The sequence below is a fragment of the Triticum dicoccoides genome, chromosome 5A (genome assembly GCF_002162155.2).
Source record: "Triticum dicoccoides isolate Atlit2015 ecotype Zavitan chromosome 5A, WEW_v2.0, whole genome shotgun sequence".
Lineage (NCBI taxonomy): Eukaryota > Viridiplantae > Streptophyta > Magnoliopsida > Poales > Poaceae > Triticum > Triticum dicoccoides.
The window spans coordinates 506003115-506018365 of record NC_041388.1 but is presented as its reverse complement, the minus strand read 5'-3'; positions in this window follow the sequence as shown (position 1 = coordinate 506018365).

Below are 15251 nucleotides of genomic sequence, written 5' to 3'. Positions count from 1 at the left end.
TACGCGACATGCTGGTCGGCTAATTTACCTTTGTCCCGTGCGGGCCCTAAGGTAACCCGTGGGAGGTTGTGGTGTCCCGAGTGTTCCCTGATCGAATCCATAGGATCTGCAGTAAAAAACACTCCTGAGAGGACGCGGTGGCGGCAGTCTGGGCTGCGCGCAAGCTGGGCCTGACCCGGCTCGCGAGGGGCTCACGAGGGGAGGCAGCTGAGGTGAAGTGGTAATCAAAACCCGAGAAATTGCTCGAACGAGATTAAGCACCCCTTCCCCGAACACACGCAAATCTCAAATTCGAATCCAACTTGAATCCAGCGGGGGAAAGTGACAACCAAAGGTAAAAGCAACGAAAGTAGACAAAAGGTCGCGTCCGGCACCTAATCTAGTCTTGGACGTCTTCTCACCAGCGCGGAGCTAAGTGCTGCCACTGGGCGTGGGAGGGAGCCCCAGGGCCTGAGGCCGGCACCCCTGAGACTACGGGGCATGTACAGCCCCACTCATTATTACGTGAGAGTGTCACAGGGCGGTGAGCTTCACAGGCACTGGGCCTTCTTCACTGGTACCGACCTTGCTTCATATCGCCAGACGAGGGCCCCGCCTTGCGCCACACTCTTGTGCCATCAACGACGACCGGAAACCAGAACGCCGCCGATGGGGTAGAGCGGTCGCCAGCGGTTCCCCCGACGACCACGGGTCCTCCTCCAGGGGCAGGCCCTGAGGCACCTCCCCAGCAGAGGGCCTACCTCCTGAGAACACCTTGCTCCGAACGTCGCGGTGGTGATGTCGGATCTCGACCCCTCTCCTGCAGCCCCCTGCACCCTCCTCCCGAGGGGTAGGAGACTGTGGGAGCGGGGCAGCTGCTCGCTGTGGCGACCTGCACCTCCTGCGATCCATGAATAGCGTATGCCTGCTCCTGAGGAATTAGCGGTACCCGATAATCGTTGCCTCCAGCGTGGCCAGTGGGACCGTCCCGGGGCTCCTGGAAGGGCTCAGCTTCTGGCGCCTCGTCCCCCCAGCTTGGGCTGAGGAGCGAGCCTTGTTCGCCCTCGTGAGGGTGTCCTTGGTCCATCATGAGGGGCACGTATTCTTCTGGCGCCGTCATCCCGAAGGCCACGCCGTAGTGCTCCACGTGCCACACAGTCCTGCTTGACGCGCCCACCGTGGGGTGGTAGCGCGGCTGTCCACTAGGGTCGCGGGTCGCGTCGAGTCCTTCTTCTTCGCGGACCAGGAGCGGGGGCAGCGCCGCCGCCGGTCCGGTGCCAACAGCTTCGCCGGCGTCAGGGTAGCCTTGGACCCTGTGGGCGCGCGTGGAGCCCCCGCGCGAGCCGCCCTGGGCTTGAGATGGGAGCTGGGTGCAGAAGGGGTGAGCCCCCGAGGCGACGAAGCCCAGGAGCTCTGCCACCCGCTCCAGCAGCACGTCGCGGCCGCCCTCCAGCAGCCTGCACTGCAGCAGCTCTCAGGCCATCGTGAGCGCGGCCCTCGAGTTCGCCTGCTCCTGGCGGGTGAACGGTGTCGTGGTCGCGGCGTGATTGGAGGCCCTTGCTGCCGACCGCGCCTGCCGCGGTGTGAGAGCTATCGAAGCCTGTCCGCGTTGCCCGCGGCCCGCAGCGCCCTGCGGACCACGAGCTACCTAGGGCACGGGGTCGCCCGAGGCGAGCGGCTCTGCGCGGGCTGGCCACGCCGCCCATGGATCTGGGTTGCCCGCCTGGTCGCCGGACATGGTGATCACGACGCGACGGGGCACGAAGCGGTAGAAGGTGGATTCTGGTGCACCCCTACCTGGCGCGCCAAATGTCGGATTTCGGGTTTCGGCAGACCCTTGAGGTTCGATACCTGGGGTGCGCGTGGAGATTTCGCCTTCTACCTACCAGCACCCCTCCGCCTCGCTAAGATCTAAGCTATGGAAAGAACAGCACAAGAGACACAGGGTTTATACTGGTTCGGGCCACCGTTGTGGTGTAATACCCTACTCTAGTGTGTGGTGTGGTGGATTGCCTCTTGGGCTGATGATGATGAGCAATACAAGGAAGAACAGCCTCGCGAGGGTCTGTTCTTGGCTGGGGGGATGAACTGCTAGGAGGAGTTCAGTCACCCTTCTCTCTCTCTCTCTCTTCTCGATTCTCTCTCTGATTTCGATCCGATCTCCTCTCTCTGATCTCCCCCGTGGGTGGCTAGTCCTATTTATAGGCAAAGGCCCTGGGCCTCTTCCCAAATATTGAGCGGGAAGGGCGCCAACAATTGGCCATTTAAAAGGGGAACATCTGGTACACTTATCCTGACAAAAGTTGGTCCTCGCCTGCCAAAGGCTCTGGTGGTGACGCTGGCTTGGGCTCCACAAGGACTTCCTCCCTGCTGTTGGACTGGTCTTGGTCTCGTTGCACCGACACGGGTGCCTTTGCTTGATGCTCTCGCCAGCACTTGCTCCCTTTGCACCAAAGAGGAAAGGATGACACTGCGCGGCTGGCGCCCGCCTGGCACCCTTGGTCATCATGGCTTGCGTCACGGGCACCTCGTGAGGTACCCTGCCTTGATCTCTCCGCCTCCTCGCGAGCCAGCCTGATGAGGCCGTGCCTGAGGAAGCTCTGTGTCGTCCGCCCCGCGAGGCTTGGCCCCTCGCGAGGGTCTTGGGTCTGTGTTGATGAAGACGGGCCGTGCTGGGCCCCCTTTGAGCCACGTCGCAGGCCGCAGGCAGGCAAGTTTGGGGACCCCCGTTCCCAGAACGCCGACAGCCACCGCTGCAGCATGACGTTCATCAGCGCCACCTCTGGCTCGTTCAACTACGCCGCCGCTGGAGGTTCACATATGTAGTGCCCCCGGATGCTCTAACGAGATTTGGGCCTCATAGTTTTCATTTCATACTTTCGGTCATCGGCGCCCCCGCAATATGCTTGCATTACTATGCCACTACAAATCAGTAGGCCAAAAATCGAACTTCACCAAAAACTAGAAAAAAAAAGATGAGCACAGACGCCCATCGATTTCCGCTGTGTTATCCTACTTGATGAAAAAAAGGAGCATGTGGTTTCGTTCACCTAAAGTGCCAACATAAAAAAATCAGTTTTGGGTCTCCTGTAGTTATTTCCCCAAGCTTGAGGGAGCACCGACCATCCTCCAAAAGTGTGTTTTTCTATGTTTTTTTAGTTCGGGGTGTCATGAGAAATGAGAGATACAACATGTCTTTGTTGGTATGGCAACAAGCCGAGAGAATAACTAAAAAAATGTTTTTTGATCCATTGTTTCTGTATTTGGCTTATGAAAGAATTGACTTGATGTATGTCTCGTTTGCAACATACCGAGTAAATAAGTATTTTCAATTTTTCTTGAAGTTCAAATTGGTGAACGCGGGCCATTCAAGTCTCTTGATCTCCCTTGTTTCTATAAAAAGGATTTTTCCTGTTTTAAATTTGAAGTTATAGAAAAAGATGATCCTCGTTTCTAAAAAACCTAGAAGGTCAAATCAAAATAAGGGAATGGTTCAATTTTCATTTCTTACAAAACTTAGATTTTTGCCATAAATGGAAAATAGAACAAGAAGTCCAAATTAAAAGATGGGGCAATTTAATGTTTATAAAAAACTCAGATTTTCCTCGTTACTAAAGAATAAAAACATGAAATTCAAATTTGAAAATGAAGTAGTTCAACCAATATAAAAATTCAGATTTTGCTCATTAATAAAGAATAAAACCAAGAAGTTCAATTTGAAAAGGCGGAGCAGTTCAAAAATTATTACAAAACTCAGATTTTTGGGGTACATAAGAATAAAACAAAGAAGTCCACATTACAGAAAGGAAACAGGGAGAAGTTTGAACAGACATGCCCAGAAGTTCAACTTCTTCAAGTAGTGCATTTTTTGAAAACTCTATTTTCACGATGAAGGCATCACACATGATCTCTCCATTTAAAAAATTCTTCAGAATTGCTTGGAATTAGAGAAAACTCTCTACATGAAAAAGTTTCACATTTTTTATAGCTTTCCAATGCTATATCATTTGACCCATTCCGATAAATTATGCAAATATGACGACAAAAAACATTTTTGGCCATTTTGATAATTGACTTCAAAACATTTAAAACTCAAATTCTTTCCGTTTCTAAGAAAAATAAAAGTATGAAGTTCAATTTTAAAAATAAATGTTTTTAGAGCAAAAATGTCATGTTCAAACATTGTAGAAGATGTCCTAAGGGGAAAATGTCATGTTCTAACATAAACAAACTTTGCTCTAAAACATCAGGGTGTATACTTTCTTATTCTGTATTATTTCCTGAAGTTCAACAATATGTATGGATGCAAAACTAGTGTTTTTCGATATATTGGTTTCAATTCAAAAACTACAAAACAGATCACACAAAAAGACTCGTGTGCCAGTCACCGTGCACCTCCTCTAGCACCTTTCTGCTTCTTGAGGGTTAGTTGCGGATTTCCACGGCCATATCCACACAATTTATTGTTTTCCCAACCACTTGTATATGTGTGCATGTTTCCATTTTTTGCCAAATTGTATTCTCTTGAGCTTTTGTTTTGAAAAACAAATGTGCATGTGAACGCGAGAAAAAAGTCAGTACAAAGAAGTTCATGTATTACTTCTCAGAAGGTTCATGTATTACTAAGTGTGTGCACATATAATTTCCCTCTCTACATATGTGTGTATGTCTGTTTGTGTGTTTTGCCAATTCCACTTTAACTTTGACGAAGGTTGACCAGCCAGGTAAACAAATAGTTTGTCACATACGTCATTAACATTGTTATCTCTCCCATTATTTAGTTTTTAAATGTGTTGTCTAGTTCTAGTTCTATACTATTTTTCTGACGTTCAATAATATCAGTGGGGGCAAAAAAAGTCGGGGTTTTGATATGTTGGTTTCAGTTTCAGAAATGCTCCAAAAAAAAATGCAAAAGAAAAATGGAGCAGGGGTTGCATGAAGAATAAAAATGACAAAGTTCAAATTAAAGTAAAACTATGAAGTTCAATTTACAAAGAAAAATGTTTGATGCTTATTTAGAAACATATTTCCTTTCTAACATATGACTAAGAAGTTGAAATTAAAATAACAGAGAAGTTCGAAGTATATAAAAAACCCAGATTTGTTGCAAGAAATTCACGTGCACCTCCGTGCACGGTTCATAATTTATACCGCGGGACGTCCGACCTCCAATTACATGTTTTAAAATGGCAAAAAATGACGTCCGACCTTCAGTTGCGTGAAAATTCAACGTATGCACAAAAATGTGACAAAAGTTCATAATGAAAACAATGAGAAGTTCAATTACTGCAAGGAATGCATTTCAGGTGAGAATAAAAGTATAGAAAATTAAAAGCTTAAAACGTTTGTTGAAAGAAGTTCAAGTGCCCTTTCCGGGGAAGTTCAAAAATTCTTGGGATAGAGGTTCACCTTGTATTTCCATATTTTGATTTTTTCCATATAAAAATCGAATACAATTCTTTACTCAAAATATAAAAAGGTGAAGTTCAAATTGAAACAATAGAGAAGTTCGGAGTTTATTAAAACCTAGGATTTGTCTGTTCAAAAAATAAAAAACACAACACCCTTTTTTGCACTTTTAAAAACAACTCATAAATGAAAAAAAATGGTTGCTAGAAGTTCAAGTGCTCGGCGAGGAAAAGTTCAAACAAATTCTTGTGATAGAGGTTTACCATGTATTTAGATGTCCAAAATACATAAAAAAATATGTTGTTTTTTGTGTTTTAAAACAATTCTCTGAAACCAGAAGAAGTTCAAAGTGATAACAACCGGAAGTTCATGTACTACATGGTGTGTATTTCATATAAGAAAAATACAATAAAGTGAAATAGAGTGAAGTTCAAACAGACATGCCCTAGAAGTTCAACTACTTCATGTAGTGCAAAAAACATGACGTCAAAAAATGGCACATGAAAAACAAAAGTTCAAATAGACATGCCCGAGAAGTTCAACTACTTCACGCAGTGCATTTCCATTCGCGATGAAGGAAAAAATCATGATCTCATCATTTTCTAATTTATTTCAAAATGGCAAGAATGTCATTTGTGTAAGTTCAAGTCCTCCGTCGGAGAAAGTTAAAAACCTATTGTAAGAGAGGTTCGTACAAAAGGAATATCATTTGTGTAACACTGAAGAATAGATGAGAAAATTGCAAACGAAAATACGTTGCAGAAGTTCAACATGAAAACAGTAGGAAGTTCAAGTACTATAGTGAATGAATTTCAGATGAAAAACTTTTAAAACCATCGCAAGTATGAAAAAATGATCAACACGGGAAAGTTACGTGTTTACAGCAGCTTTCCATCGGTATATCACTTGCTCAATTCCGGTGAGTGGATGGAGAGCTCGAGCAAAAAAAGCACATCAAAAACAGAGTGAAGTTCGAGTAGACATGCCAAGAAGTTCAAGTTCGTCACGCGATGCATTTTCATAGAATCTGTTTCGCGATAAAGACAAAACAAATGATCTCGCCATTTTCAAAATTACTTAAAGACGGCTAGGAATCAGAGAAAACCATCAACATGAAAAAGTTTCACATTTTCAGTATGTCGGTGTACAAAAGTAGGGGCTCTCCTTTTGCACCCCTTTACTTGTGCACGGGCAGTCAGAGCCGCGCCCACGACCACACTAAGCAGGGCAGAGGAGGGAAGCCGGAGCACAAGACGACCAAAGCAACGCCAAGACCAGAGATGCAAAGAGAGCAAGAGGGCGAGGTGGACTCTCCCGGCAAGACCCTTGCTGGGGTGGCTTCCGCAGCCTCGGCAAGATCCTTGCCGGGGCAACTTGCCTGACGCCGGCAGAGCGCGCCACCCTTGAGCCCAAGGGGTTCCAACACCATCAACCATATTGGAGCCAAGGCTCGGGAGGCACCTCCATGGTGGCGTGCAGATCTTTGTAGAGATCATAGATACACAAGACCAGATGAGAACCAGAAGACGACGATCCTTGGCGAGATCCTTGCCAAGGAAATCCACGAGACCCCCGGCAAGATCCTTGCCGGGGACGACCATGGTGCCGCAGTGAGACCCTTGCTGGGCCCTCAACATGACCCTTGCCGAGGACGCCTGCGGGGCCGCAGCCAGGCCCGTGTCTGCCAAGACTCCACCACCGCTCCCATACAGCTGCCAGCTCGACCAGCTGGGTAGGCATCTGCGTGGCAGCGCGCAGCCTCTACACCAACTCAGCAAGCACCTGCATGGTGGCATGCAGATCTTCGTGAAGGCTCCACCACCGCGCCAACCCAACAGCTAGCCAACGTGGCGCTACAACGCCTCATCATCTTGGACGCGCGTCGGAGCCAGGCGTGGTGGCGACAACTGGGATGAGCTCCTTTGCCATCCCCAATAAAGCAAGAGGGGCACGTCGGCAGCGCATTAAATGCGTTTGTCCAACGATGCCAGGGGATAGACTTAGCCCCTGTACACCTTTCCACCTCCTGTGTGCCACTGTGGTGACCCCTTTTGTCTATAAAAGGAGGCCCGAGGCGTACTGGAGAGGGATTCGGATCTTTTGGACTAGAGAGCCACCGCAGCTAGTTCAAGAACATAAGAACACCTAAATATACATCAAAGCAGGACTAGGGTTTTACGCGTCTCCACGGCCCGAACCTGGGTAAACAATTTGTGTGCTGACCGCCAGACCTGCTCTTTGCACAACCCCGCGCCCGCCAACCGTAGAAGGGATCCCAGTGACCCCATAGGTGTCGTTTCCCACCGACATCTCTGGGCGCCAGGTAGGGGGTGCTTAGTTGTGAAAATCCGATCTGGTTGAAGCAACGACTTCATCGTGGTCGTCACTTCAAGCAAGAAGATGACCGAACAAATGGCGTCGTCGGTGGGCGTGGCGAACGCTCACGCAGCGGCAAAAAAGCTAAGTCATGCAAAACTTTGAGTAATTCCTTTTTATATATAAGGTTATCGTCCTCGACGATCTTGCCCTGTGTATGGAAAACCTGCACACAATGGGCCCCTACCACTATTGGCAACGCCCTCGTTCTGTTTCGAGTCCACTCAACAGTTCGAGCGGCTTCGTCGAGAACGGCAGGGTGACCTTCTGCGATTGGCAACGCTCTCGTTCTATCTCGAGTCCGCTCGACAGCTCAAGCGGCTGCGTTAAGAGCAGTGAGGTGGTTTGCCCGGCAGCAAGCATACCCGACAGGCCATTGAGGATCCGTCCTCAAAGCACCGCCTGGGTTTTCGTGTCGGCAAACCTACCAGATTAACGTAGGGCGGACATACAAAGGGAGATCAAACGGGAAAATAACATGCATCGTTTCAACAATACTGCAGGGTTATATTACATCATTTGTTGCTGCGGTTTTAACTAAAGATAAAAATTGTCTTGGTCATGAACCTGTAGAGGCGATAAGAAACGGGGTGCCTAGTCCCAGCGCTGGCCTTGTACCCTCCGAACTCCGTCGATGCGACTGATGATGTACGGGCTCGATGCGCTCCTCGAGCGGCACAGGGTCTACGTCGTCCGGCAAGTTATCCAATGAAGCTTCGAAGTCGAGGTCATGGTTCTAGTACGCCATCTTGGTGAGGACCTTGGTCATGGCACCCCGGCAAAGCCTCCGAGCCTCTTCGGCTAGAGAGGCCGCCCTGTTGGAGCGGAGCTGCTCCAGGGCCCCGAGAACACCCTCGGAGAATAGAGTCAGCCTGACATTAGGACTCGCGTTCGGCTCTGGGACATACCTCACGTTGGACATCCCCATGGTAGCTAGCTGCATGGTGATCTTGCCGGTGACATCGACGAGGCAGGACCCAGAGCTTCTTGCCCGCCACAAACTCCGTGTGACTGGCGGCGGCGTTCTTCCGCAGCTGCCTCTCCTCCTCGAGATTCTTGGTCAGGGTCTCCTCCTAGGCCCTGACCTCAGAGAGCGTCCCCTCAAGACCCTCCAACTTCAGCTCCAGGTCCTTGATGAACTAGTTGGCCGTGGAGAGTAGCTCGGGTTTCTCGATGACTGTGGCTTGTGCACCAGCCAAAGTGCCTTTGGCCACGTCCCTCTCCCTCGTCAGCTCAAGGACCTGCTTCTTCAGCTCATCCCGCTCCACCTCCAGCTCGTTCACCTTGCCGGCGTGGGCCTGGGCCTGAGCATTGAGGGCCTCCTCGTGCCTCTGCTCTAGTTCCCGGGTTCGCTGCACGACAAGATCCTTGACCTCCTCGTCCTTGCCGCGGAGCGTCGTGATGAGTTTCTCCTCACGAGCGGCAAGGTCCTCCTCCTGGGAGTTCAGCACGGACTGGTGCTAACACCGAGCGGCCTCCTCCTTGGTGGTCTGTCGACTCGCCGCCTCTTGGGCCTTCTCGACATTGGCCTGCTTCATGACAAGCTCCAGCTTGCGCTCGGCCAGCTGGTCCTGGCAAGCCTTAAATTCCTCTCAGGCCTGGCGAAACCAAGCCTGCGTCTCTGTCGGTGTTCTGGGAATGGGGGTCCCCAGACTTGCCTGCCTGCGGCCTGCGGCGTGGCTCAAAGGGGGGCCCAGCACGGCCCATCTTCACCAACACAAACCGAAGACCCTCGAGAGGGGCCAAGCCTCGTGAGGCGGACGACGCGAAGCTTCCTCAGGCATGGCCTCGTCAGGCTGGCTCATGAGGAGGCGGAGAGATCAAGGCAGGGTACCTCATGAGGTGCCCATGACGCAAGCCATGACAACTCAGGGCGCCAGGCGGGTGCCAGCCCGTGCAACGTCCTCCTTTCCTCTTTGGTGCAAAGGGGGCAAGCGCAGCCGCAGAGTATCGAGGCATCAGGCAAAGGTTGCCATTTCAGTGCAACAAGACCAAGACCAGGACGACTACGAGACGCAGGTCACCGTGGAGCCCAAGACGGCGTCATCACCAGAGCTTTGCGCAGGCGAAGACAACTTTTGTCAGGATAGCTGATACTTGCTGTCCCCCTTCAAATTAGCCCGCCATTGCTGGCTCCCTTCCCGCTCAATATTTGGGAAGAGGACCAGGGCCTCTATAAATAGGACCAGCCACCCACACAGCAAGGGGGTTCCGGTTCGGTAGGTCAGAGAGAGAGAGAGAGAGAGAGAGAGAGAGAAAGGTGGTTGAACTCCTCCCAGCAGTTCGTCGCCTCAGCCAAGAACAGACCCTCGCGAGGCTGTTCTTCCTTGTATTGTTCATCATCACCAGCCCAAGAGGCAATCCACACACCGCACACTGGAGTAGGGTATTACACCACAACGGTGGCCCGGACCAGTATAAACCCTGTGTCTCTTGTGTTGTTCTTTCCTTAGTTTAGATCCTAGCACGGCGGAGGGGTGCAGGTAGGTAGGAGGCGAAATCTCTGCGTGCACCCCAGTGTTCGAACCTCAAGGGTCTGCCGGAACCCGAAATCCGACATTTGGCGCGCCAGGTAGGGGTGCGCCGGAATTCGTCTTCCACCGCCCCGTTCTCCTCCGACCGTCACGCCCATGTCTGATGCTCATCGGGCCCGCGCCGAGCGCCGGGCCGCACTCGCTTCCCGCGTCACCCAGACGGCCCCTGTCGGCGGGCATCCACGCTGTTCCCCGTCACCCATCGTCAACGCCGCCACCGGCCCGGCGGGGGACGAGCGGCAAGCATCATCCCAGCATCCGTTCATGCGGCAAGACGGCCGCACCGCAACTCCCTCGCTCACCCCAGCTGGATCTTCGTCCCGCGCGCTCCGCGCGCCCATGGAGGCTCAGGCTGCACTCATCGCGGCAAACGAGCTCCTGCGCTACCGTCCCGTCGACGACGTCTACGAGGAATGGCTCGACCGCGTCGCCGAGCTCGTCCGCGCTGCAGGGGGCTCTTCCGCGCCGTCCGTTCCGATGCACCGCACCCTGCCCCGCGCGGGCGAAGAGGCTCCGGCGGCTCCCCGGCCGCCTCCTCCTCAAGAAGACGCCATGGCTCCAAGGCGCATGGCCCCTGGGCGGAACCCGCTCCGTCAGGTGCCAGCACAGCAAGAACAGAGCTGCCAAGAAGTCCCTCGCCGGCCAGAAGCTGCCCGGGCGCTCCTTGCTCCAGCACGTCGCGACCATCCCCCTGCTCCCGCGCGCGGGGACATGCAAGACCAGGCTCTCCATCACCTAAGAGTTCATGTGGCCACAGCTGGCTGCCGCGCTTACACCCCCGAACTACGCAGCGTCGCGTGGCCCGGCAAATTCAAGCCAGACCTGCTGTCACACCCTGCATTTTGTATCATGTCATTTGCATTAATAAAGCAAGAAAAGTTGGGCCAACAAAAACTTTTGCATTATTTGGCTTTTCTTTTGGAGTTGGTTTTCTCTCTGTGATTTTTCAAGTGCTCTTTAAAGTGCACTACTCCACCTTCTGTACTTCATCTCCATGCCCCAAACTTCTGCCAATGATCATGCCATGTGTATAGTACAATATAGTATTTTCTTACAAAAATAATTTGGCCAAATAGTATTTTCAAAAATTAGTTTTCCAAAAACCCCTGGATTGAGGTTTGCACTGCAAGTACCTGATTTGGGGTATGAAAAATATTTCAAAAGGTATATTTGAAACCTATTAGATATAGGATTCCAATAAACCCCAAAAATATAATTTTAAAAGTTATTTTCCTATTTTATTTAAAAGCTTTTCTAAAGGCCAGAAATGGTCTTTAATAGGGAAAAAATATTTTATTATTTTAAAAATATTTGACAAAAATCAGGGGAACTCAGTGGGCATATATTTCCCATATATGAGAGTTTCAACACATGGTAATGTTCAAAATATTGGAAAAACCTCCCAAAACCATTTCTGCCCATTTCAAGGATTTGAAATATTTCTACAGGAAATATTTCCATAAAAATCCAAGAAAAATCCAGCAAGTCACAAATGCATATTGTGATGATCTTGCAAAGCCTCACTTCAATCAAGGTCATTTTGGTCCACCAAAATGCCCCATAACCCTTTCTGTTCAGAACCTAATTTGAGAAAGTTTGTACTACCAACTTTCTCCCCTTAACCCCAACTTTTGTGAGCATGTTCACATGACCAAATGAGGCCACTACACAAAGTAGTGCATCAAGGAGAAGTGTTATGCTCAACTAGATCTACACAAGTCTATTTCTGCTCATTTCTAGGGTTTACAAAAGTTGCATTGGCAACTTTGCCCAAATAAGCTCCAAATTGGTGAGAGGCCCTAATTATATGTGTCATTTCACCCTGTGGAGTCTCATGGCAATTGGAAATCATTTGCTTGCCAAAACCTTTATCAAACACCTTCTGCCACTTTTCAAAAATCACCATTTTGACCACTAAAACTATTCTCTTTGAACTCAACTTTTTACCACAGCCCCTCCTAGACCTCCTCTACCTCCAGTAACAATGGCTGCACCTCAGCTCAATGATTGAGGGGTGAAACCACTTCATTTACCCCTCTGGACAGCCCCTGTACCCCTTTTCCTCATCTCCCTCCTCACTCCAGTGACCATCCATGGCATCCAATGCACCACCCCATTTCTTTACTCACTCCTAGACCTGCTAGACACCAAAAGACGCGCTCACCATGCATAAAGAATGGCCATGCCAGCCATTTGGGCTCTCTGGAGCGCGCTACAGTGCACTCCCGCACTGTAGCCGCCCCCTTCCAACCACCTCCGGCCACCTCGGGCCTCCCCCGCGCGCCTGCCGATGCGCCTCGGCGTCCGCAACACGCTACACGGTCGGCCCCCTCCTCTCTCCTCCTCCCCGTGCCTCCGCGCTAGCAAACACCGGCCGCCCGAGCGCGCCAATGGCGCGGCTCACACGCGCGCGTCTCTGACCTCTCGCCACTCCCTCTCTCTATCTCTCCCGACGTAGTCGACATCCAGGAACACCCCAGACACCACGCCCTCTTCCCCCGAGCCCTACAGCAATGAGCAGGAGCCTGCCAATGCACGAGTCCACGGCACCCCGCCGTTCGCCTATTTAAAGGCCTCCCCGAGCCCTTCTCTCCTCACCACTCGCTCTCTGCACCACAAAAACATCCCCCTGCGCCCTTAGTTCCTCTCCATAACCGCCCGAGCTCGAGATCGAGCTCGAGCTCCGCCGCTTCGACTCGCCGGAGTTCGCGAGGTACAGGCCTCCCCCGCTCCTCCTCTACCCCGATCTGAAACCGCCTCCTCCCACTGATCATTTCCCCTCTCTCCCCCGCCTCGTTTGCAGCCGGAGTCGACCGGAACGACCACCACCCGAAGCTCCTCCGCCGCAAGACCTCATCGCCGGCGAACCAGGCCACCCCGGCGACCAACTCCACCTCCATCCGAATGACAGATCCTCCCTGAGCACAACGGTACCACCCACGCATCCTCCCGTGCCCTATATCGTCGCCGGTGAGCTCGCCGTCGCCTCTAGACGGAGGTAGACGATGACGGCCATGGGCCCTGTCCGTCAGCCTCATGCCCTGACGGGTGGGACCCACCCGTCAGGTTTAAAACGCATGCACGCGCGTACCGGTTCACTGCGTCGGCTGAAGGCGTATTTTGCCTTTACGCCTTCGACATGGCAGCCTGGCGTGAGCTGAAACCCATCTGGGACTGCTGCACTATGGCCCTTCTGGCCCAGTTGCACAGTGCTGTTTCTCCTTTTCTTTTTCTGGAAACTTGCAAATATTCCACAGGATAAAATATATGTCCAAATAAATTAATTCCAATTCCTAAATTCCTAAAGTATTGCAACCTATTTAATGGTGCAACTTTCATTCAAATCCAACAACCTTTTCTTCACTGTAAATATTTAAATGTGATTTTAAGCATTTAAATAAACCTTTGAAAACCCATTTCTCCTATTCTGCTACTCCAAATCCAAAATGAGGAATTTTCCCCTTCTTAGTTTTAAACCTAGTATTTAACAAAAATGAGTTGACATTTTTCTGAGCACTTTGGTTTTTCTGTTTTATTATTGCCTTATTTTCTTGTTATTATTTTGCGACGATAGATTGAGTTGCTGACGAAGGAGTTGGACCAGAAGACTTTGAAGACCCAGAAGACTTTGTTGAGCCAGGCAAGCAGCCCTTTGACCATGTCTATGAAACCCTTTTTATGCATTTCATATAGCACATTATTATTGTTTCATCGGAATCATGATGAGATGGTAGCCACTTTGGTGGGTTGCCTTCATTTCCTCCTTGTTGATACTTGCATTGTGCATGACCCTGCCTTCTTATGAGGGTTATGCCGGTGGGAGTAGACAGGAGGCTAAGTAGTGCTACGCAAAAGGGACGGGTATATGCATGGTGATGGAGACAAAGTATTTTCAAAAGGACTTTTCGAAAACCCCGTCGGGTGCCACTTATGCCCGAGGGAGATAATGAGATGGGTAACCACTTGATGACGAAGTGGTGTACCGAGGCAAGGGTGTGTGTTGTTTTCGAAAACAGATTAGATTTAAGATTTGTCGACTGTCCCAACCTTACATGCGCAACCACTCTACCCTTATATGGGAAAGGGCATTATTGATTACCTAGGCCGATACTAGTTTGGAGCCCACATTACTAGTGACGGGAGAGTTGTTGGTGCGCTCTCTCGGGACGGGGTCGTGCCAGGTCGGGTGGCCATGACTGCTTTCACAGGGCACCGGATACACCGTTGTGTCCCTCTCAGATGTTACGATCTCGAGTGAGTCTCGTATGTTGTATATCATGAGGATACTGAACAATGAGTGGACTCCTTGTTAGTGTCGTCTAGGGAAAGATAGTGATCGGGTGCTTACCCCGGGTACTTGAGGTATCACGGGTCGTGGATGACACGGAAGTTCCCCGGATCTTGTGGGTAAAGTGTGCCACCTCTGCAGAGTGTAAAACTATTCGAATAGCCGTGTCCACAGTCAAGGACAGTTGGGCGGTGCTGCTTAAACTACGTCCACATGTTTACAAACCAGTGTGTGTGTTTGGATAAGTGGGAAGAACTACTTTGGGTCAAGTCAAAGGACTTGACGTGATTGAGTTGGGTTGATGCCCACTCTATTTATGTTGATATATGTAACCTATCCTCATGGTTAATTGAATTCTCCTGATACATGTCTTACAAGTTGTTGAACATGTCATTGCACTCAAAACTAGCTTTCCGCAAAAATTTACCTATATCATGCATTGTTGTACCTTGAACCAAAACATGGGTTGCTTGCGAGTACATTCAAAGTACTCATTGGCTTGCCACTGGTTATTTAATTGGCCAGGCATGGAAGAACAGGAGTTCGAAGAAGAGTTCTTTGGAGACGAACATGCGAACTAGGACGTTTCCCAGTCAGAATGCCTGTAGGGTTAAGGCAGATGGCATGGGTTCTACTTATCGACGAAGATTTCCGTTGCTTGTGTT